This window comes from Tiliqua scincoides, chromosome 2, assembly GCF_035046505.1.
Source record: "Tiliqua scincoides isolate rTilSci1 chromosome 2, rTilSci1.hap2, whole genome shotgun sequence".
NCBI classification, from domain to species: domain Eukaryota; kingdom Metazoa; phylum Chordata; class Lepidosauria; order Squamata; family Scincidae; genus Tiliqua; species Tiliqua scincoides.
This window is the reverse complement of record NC_089822.1, coordinates 146,110,437-146,118,516: the sequence shown is the minus strand read 5'-3', so window position 1 is coordinate 146,118,516 and position 8,080 is coordinate 146,110,437. Positions and strand designations below refer to the sequence as shown.

General features: G+C 42.9%; 1 pseudogene; it reads left to right on the top strand.

The window, feature by feature from the left end:
• The first annotated feature begins 7,372 nt into the window (after window positions 1-7,372).
• LOC136642426 (5S ribosomal RNA) lies at window positions 7,373-7,492 on the top strand (annotated as a pseudogene).
• Window positions 7,493-8,080: the final 588 nt, after the last annotated feature.

Sequence of the window (8,080 nt, the reverse complement as noted above, 5' to 3'; positions counted from 1 at the left end):
AGTTTCCCCTAGCCAAGTAAATGTCCCTTTCAATTTAAGAGACCTCCTGATGCAAGGAGGGCGAGAAGGAGTTAGCCTTTTCCTAATTCACACAGGCTTCTGGATTAACCATTTGATGGGTCTTCGACACGTATTTCCAGCTTTTCATAATGTCCCATTGTGATACATGGAATGTTTCTCTTATCAGTCACATGAGAATCAATGCAGGATTTTGGCAATATATAGCATACTGCACTGAGAAGACAGCCTGGATTTGGAAAGGGGGGTGTCTACCAATAAAGAGTTTCCTTTGGCTACTTTTGCAAAATTGCGCAAACGTGCTAACATCTTGGCTTATCTTCTTTTTCAACGTACTTTCCTTCGTCTGTTTTGTGATCATGCGGTGAAGATTCTTGGGTAAGAGACAGACAAGGATGTATAGGCACCTTTGAATGTGTCTCCCTCCCTCCATACACTGGTCCTTCAACAATCTGGTGAAATATTGGCTGGCCTGGGGTTTCTTGCGTGCTTCCTCAATCTGACCCTTAATAACTTGCACAGAGATATATTTGTTAGAACCCAAAGGGAGCACTCTATTAGTGGAATCCCTTGGAATAAATTAGTTTTTTTTTTCTCTCGTTAGGACCTGATTGAGTCATCACAGGTCACTGAAGCCTCATGTGGATAAATATTTCCTTTGAAAAAGTCAGCCTTTCAAAACAGTGCAATAAATTCCTGCATGGTGGGGGCAATTCAAATTAGCGAGACTTTAATGCTAGCAGCTGTTTTAAAGGAAACACATGATGCAGGTCAAGGATGTAAAATAACACACACACACACACACAGAGAGAGAGAGAGAGAGAGAGAGAGAGAGAGAGAGAGAGAGAGAGAGAGAGAGAGAGAGAGTTGACAGATGAGTTGTTTGGTGCAAATGGCTCACAACTGACTTCGGGTTTATTCACAAAACTTTTTTGCTAGAGTAGAATTTTTATTGTATGCCTAGAGATAATATTTTCTCGGATTAGAGAAGTCTTCACATGCTCTCAGCTTCTTCACCTGTCAAGTGACAGAAGGATTAAATAAATAAATAAATAAATAAATAAATAAATAAATAAATAAATAAATTTTAAAACAAGTTCCAAAAGTGACTGTCTGAATCAACTCTCTCTGGATGAATTTAGATGTGATGTGTGAGAACCATGATTGGATCCCTTTATGTTTTTATTGGTCTAATTCAGGGGTTCTCAAACTGGGGTGTTGTGATGCCCCAACCTGAGAAGCCCTGCCTGTGGCCCCTTAAGGGATGGGGAAGGCAGAGACCCAATCCCCAGAATTGCATTGCTGCCAGGGATGGGGTGGGTTTTTCACATACCTGCATCCAGGTCCAAAGCATGGGGGGGGGTCCAGGGAGTCTGTGGCATGGGTGGATCCAGGCGGAGGACCCCCCCCCCCAAGCTGTCCTGACAGTGGGGAAGGGTACTGGCAGAGGGTGAGTGTAGATCCAGATTTTTTTTAAATTATTAAATTGGCAGCCAAGCGCTTCTTCCAGGTTTTTTCTATGAGCCACCTACTGTGAAAAACCCCTCCAGTCCTGGGGACTGTACTGCTGCCTCACAGCCCAATCCTATCCACACTTTCCTGGGAGTAAGCCCTATTGACTCTAATGGGACTTCCAAGTAAGCATGCATAGGATTGGGCTGCTACTCCCATCCCGTTTCCCCCCTCCCCCCCGCATACACTTACCTTGGTTCTCAAACTCCAGGTTTGAGAACCTCTGGCCTAATTCTAATGAGACTCTGCACCAGCAAAACCTACACTCTGCTGGCTCAGACTGTTACAAGCATGCAGTAAAGCACACTGTGACTGTGTGAGAGTTAGGCCCAGATCCTAACCAACTTTCCAGCTGTGACATAGCTATAGTAATGGGACATGCGCTGTATACTGTAGTTCAAGGAAGTGCCCTCAAGGTAAGGGAATGTTTGTTCCCTTACCTTGGAGTTGCATTGCCCTTATGTCAGTGCTGGAAAGTGGGTTAGGATTGTGCCCTTAGTAGCACTGGCAGAAAGGCACCAATGTATTCCACCCATGCAGACTCACCTATGTTGCCAGGGTTCCTGTTCGTCACTGCCATACATGGGGTCCTTCCTATCATTTGCAGTGGCAACCTGGAAGCGCACAGCTCTGAGCATTTCCAGAAGGCAATTTACAACACTTTAAGTGTCAACTGCTTCCAGAACACTAGCTTTGGCAGTGGTACAGCCCAATAGGACTGGGTTGAAAGATGCCTAGATTCAAAATGTATCATATGGTTTGTGCTAGAGATGAAATTCATTTTCTCTGACATTCAATAATATTTTATTCCAATACTCGATATTTGACTTTGATATTAATTTCAGCAGTAAGATTTGACAGTTGATATTTGACTATCTTTGATTATTTACATGCATTGGAATTTAGTGGCTGAAAGCTGATGGTGCCACATGCATCCAGCATAGCACATTTCGTCCTGAGAATTGTTATCTCCAGAATTAACCCTGTGTGGCAACCACTTAGAAGTTCAATAACCATGCCCCCGCCAGTCAGAGTGCACCCAGGAACAAGGATTTATATCTGGATGGGAAACAACCACCACATAAAGAGTATGCAAGAAACAATTGAGAGAATTGGCCCAAATAGAGAAGATGCTCACTACACAATAAGCTGCTTATCTGGTGTGCTCCCTGGGGCATTTGGTGAGCTGCTGTGAGATACAGGAAGCTGGACTAGATGGGCCTATGGCCTGATCCAGTGGGGCTGTTCTTAGGTTCTTATGCTTGGTTTGGTGGGCCGGTCACATAGTTCACAGCAATCATCTTGAAGTTTAGCTAGAGTGAGGGGAATATGCATCTCCAATAAGCTTATCTCCAAAAAGTCTGCTGAATGCTCGCCATTACCATCACGCCCGTGCAGATTCCCACATAATCTAGGTTTACATAGAGATGGACAAACTCCCTTTACCTTGATTTGGAACTGGGTTTGGCAAGATGTGTGATTTTGCACAAAACTGAAAGCAGGTTTTTTTTTGTTTTTTTTAAGCCCAGTTCCAAAAGTTAGACCCAGTCATACTCCTCATATGATATAATTGGGAGCAAAGCGGAATCTAAATTCCCACTTACCCGGTGAGTGATAGGAAAATTTCATCAACCGCTTTCTCAAGGTCTTCAATGTTGCAATATCAGCACCTCAGTGACAGGGATCATAGGAAAGTACATTTCCTGAGATTCCTAGTTACAGTGTCCTGAGATCCCTAGTTACAGTATTCAAAGCCCTGGGAAAACAACGGTGCTTGATTTATATTCCATTGTAAAAATAATTTGGGGGAGAAATGCCACTTGATTCACCATGCAGCTAAGCTCAACAAGCCAATCTGAATATGGTCAGATTCTGAGCCAGGCAAATATGAACTTCAGCAACATTACTATAGAAGAAATCATAATATAGCTGAACACTACAAGCTGGGCACTACAAGCTGGGCACAAATGCAGGTTTTTCATGCCTTACTTATTTTGATTGGTGCGGGATAAAAATGTTTTCAAGTTGCACAGACCCCCACATTTTGCTGATTATATTCCAGATGGCTTCAAGGAAAAGGAAACCCCCAACATAACAGGGAAACCCCACCAGATGCATGAATGAATTCCTCAGACATCTAGCTAGGGGTGTTTCCCTGTGACTGACGAAGCTACCCCTTATATCACACCTTACTGCAACATGATTGATTCAGGAGGACTTGGATGAGCACTAGTTTATTAGGCAGTAATTAGATATATTAATGTCTGTTTACTCCAGGCACTGATGAGAGCTTGAGCCATTTCCTTTCCCCAATTATTCCAAGCCACAGAGCAATTTTGAATGCACTTAGAAATGTGAAGTTTAATGTTAATAAACAACAGAAGTGCTACTAAACTTGAACAAATCTCAAAGTTGCATGCCAAGAAAACGAGAAAAGGGATCTACATGGATTTTATTTTCCACATTTGGGGGCAGATGATCTTTGAAAGGGACAGCATTCCACATAAGGTCTACTAAAAAGACTAAGGAACTGTCAGTGCTCTTTTAATGAGGTACTGACTTCCCTACACAAAACCTAAAAGATTCCTAGTCAGGGACTGTATCTAGTACCAATTTCAGGTGATGCAGGCTGTCTAGCGTCATATTCCTGAACGAAGTACAAGTTATGAAATCTTATATAGAGAGTGTACACAAGGGGCAACAAACCACTCACTACTGTAATAAAATTTTAGCTGACAGCATTGTCTTCTTTGCTTTGTATTTCACAGACATTGACAAAAATGAACACATCCTATCCTGAGCAATTCTTCCATAGATAGAAAATAAAGATTCTATCTCCTCTTTCCAAACATGCTACTTAAGTTGATCTGCAAATGTTTTGTCACAACAGTCGTCTAGTTGCAGCTGTCAGTGCAGCTTCAGCCCCTCCAGCTCACCTGAGCAGCACAAAGAGCTTTTCATGGAATCTGTAAAGATGGCTAAGAAGCTCTTTATGATGAATCCTATAGATCAGTGCTTCCCAAACTGTGAGCCGTAGGGAGTCGTGGGAACCACAGGGAGCTGCGGAAACCACCCAGGGGAGCTGCAGAAACCTTGAGAAAACCCTCCGCCCTAGACAATGTATAGGATTTTAGTCCTAATGGGGAGCTGCAGTGAATGGCCCAGTAGGTTAAGGAGCCACCAGTTGAAAAAGTTTGGGAACCATTGCTGTAGATAGTTTATTGGCTAAGCAATATCGACATTTCAAGCATAAACGGGACCACAAAAGTACAGTTGTACTACGGAGAATGAATGGCAAGTGGGGCAAGACAGGACATCGATATCCCACTTGTCATAAACAGGATATTGCTCTAGCTGCTATGGGAAAAATGACTGTGTGTCCCTGAGCAGCCAATACTGAGCCAGGGCACCAGGCTGCCAGAGAGAAGCTGGGGCAGTTTTGTATAAGCAATTTCATATAGGGGTTTTGCTTTGGGTTTTTTTTTTCTTTTTTTAATATAATTGAATGTTAGCACTACAAATTGATACAGTATTGTGCATTATCAATCAACACAACAGGCAGAAAATGAATGAATCCTTTGCTCTGTTTACTTTAGTACATAAAATTAGACAGAAGGAGGGTGGGAAAAGATTCATTATTTGAGCATGCAAATGCCTTGGTCTTAAGTAAAAAATTGGGAAGAGGGGAAAAAAATGCTGTCTGTGCAGGGGTGGAACTATTTAATATATTTTAATGGGTTTTGCTAAGGTAAACTGAATGTGGCAGTAGGTTTTTTAAAAGTATATTTGTCTGTTACCTTCAAAGGCACGTACTGGACACATTTCCAAGAACCAAGTAATGGTTCTTTCCAAAGTCATTAGCTATTCAAGATACTTGACTCTCTGGGTGTTCGCGGAAGGGCCAACGTTCATTTGTAAAAGTCCTCGTTTACTGTTACGCCAGCTTAGGAAACCGTGATGGCGCATATCTGTGGAAAGGAAAGGAAAGACAGATCTGACTTATACCTCCATAGACTAAACAGTGACTCCTCAACACTGCCCAGCTCCAGGTCGGTCAAATCCTTGGCAAGCCCCATGAATAATAGTTACCTAAGAAAATGTTAACAGCCTTCCCACCCATTGGGATGGCCAAAAACCGAATAGCAAAACATTAACATTAGCCAAATCTGCACAATGCCAGCTTCTTATACTAGAAGATCTTTGAGTGCTCTGGACTTACTGGGCTTTCTTTTGTATGTGTGCATGTATGCATGTGTTATGTAACTCATGGCAACAAAGCGCAAAGACTTCATGCTGGCTCTCAAAGAAACTTCCTACTGCTGACTAGTTTTCCCCAAGATTTACTACTTTGATCTACAATCCGGATCAAGGAAGGCTTTACAGACTAACAAACCCAGTTCCATACAATAGCGGTTCTCCAGAAATCAGTCTTCCAAATCTGCTGATTTGGACTTCAGTATGTGATGCTTCCCCCTGCCTCTTCCTCATCCATTGCTTCCATCCAGTTTATAGGCTATCTGAAAAAAATATCTCAGGTTTCATAATTGTTAAGAGATACACCACAAATTTGCTAACTGCCTGAGGCAAGGAAGAAAACTAAGAAATGCCACATCACAAAATGGTTTAAGTTAAAACTATTCAGGTTTAATGGCCACAGTCTAAAAAAAAAATGAAAGTGTTTTTTGTAGACCGTGGCCTTTAAACCCGAATAATTTTAACTTAAACCATTTTGTGAATGCTGGCGAGAAAAGTTTTAGCATGCCAGGGTGGTGTAGTGGTTTGGGAGGTGGACTTAAACCTGGAAGATCCAGGTTCAAATCCCCCCTCAGCCATGAAGCTTCCTGGGTGACCTTGGGCCAGTCACTTTTCCTCAGCCTCACCTACCTCACAGGGTTGTTGTGAGGACAAAAGGAGGGGAGCAGCTTCGTACACCACCCCGAGCTCTTTGGAGGAAGGGTGGTATAAAAATACGAAAAATAAATAAATGTATATTAAATACCACTTTCTCCACCACATTAAGAATCATGGCCACATGGTAAAGTCGGTGCATTTCTCCACAGGAGAGAAATGACTTCCTTCATTGCATGCTATGACAGAAGCACAAAAAGTGAACCTACAAGTAATTTGCCCGACGGATTTTGGTTGGGTCATTATGCCTGCAGCAGCCTTGCACTTACTATATTACTGCTCCTGCTTCAGTCACAGAAGTTCAGTCAGTTTGAGCAGAACAGGAGAAGGCTCTGGCCTAGTTCTTGTAATAGTAGTAACCGTGAAAAGCTCCTGAAAGGTGTTGAAGGGACTTCAGGGAGTGTGACAAACATGAAAGGCTTCTTTGCAGCTGGCTCTTTTCTCCTATCAACTGTACAAAAATGGGGAAGGGGGAAAGGAGGGGAGATGAAATGAGATTATAAAAGAGACACGCTTTCCATCCACATTCAGGAAACCAGCGAGACCAAAGGCACCCAGCAGCAGCCACATGGTGAGGGAGCTTCAGAAAACAGGCTGCTTCCTCTGTTGTTTCCTCAGAGTCCCAGGATCCATCTCCCGGTTTGTTTTTCCAAGGAAATAATTAAAGATGTGGATTTAAAAGAAAAGGCTGAACAAAAGAGTGACCCCCTTCCCGCTCTCTCCTTAACCCTTTGCGTGTATATGCCTTCTCCTCCTCTGTATAAAACACCAGGCCATTACACCGACATTAAAGGCGGGCTTTCATTTCAGTAGAACAGACACTCCTTGAGCAGAGATAAGGGTTATCATATGGGTTAGGTGGAGCATTTCTTTCAATAGTTGCACAAAAAACCCTGGTGTACATATACGACCTCCCCCCAACGCAAGTTTTTGATTGAATAGCAACTGTTACCCTGCCCATGCCTGATCTCATCTGATCTCAGAAGCTAAGCAGAGTCAGGCCTGGTTAGTACTTGGATGGGAGACCGCCTGGGAATACCGGGTGCTGTAGGCTTATACCATAGTCTTTCCAGACTGAAGGTTGCCAACCAACAGGTGGAGAATTTCTTTCAACAGTTGCACAAAAAACCCTGGTGTTGTACATATACAACTTCTCCCCACCATGAGATTTTGATTGAAGAGAGGGGTAGAAACTTTTAAAATAAATCAATATTGTCAGCCAGAAACAGCATCCCCTTGGTCTCACTTCATCAACACTTCATCATTTCTTTTTTTCTCCTTAACATTTTCTTACATTATGCTGCTTTGTGCTCTTTTCACTTGCAAAATATGGGTAGCTCTGCCCAGTGAAGGTTTTTAACCTTGAGAAGTAGAGTGATGTGGGCCCTAGTCACTCTCCGACAGGGTGACTCTGTCAATGGAAGCTGCATCAGAATTGCCTGCTTGCTTCTCCAAACTCCACCAGAAAGAAAAGTATGAGAGGGAATGCCCCATTGACTTCTCTGGCTGAATGAATTGCTTCACTTTGAACTTCGAACTGGAAGACATTTTGAATGAGAAGGCTGACTCAACCCAGCAACCACCCAAAGCTGCTCACTCCACTTGGGGTTCCTGTTGGAGAAGAGAAATGGAACATGACCCC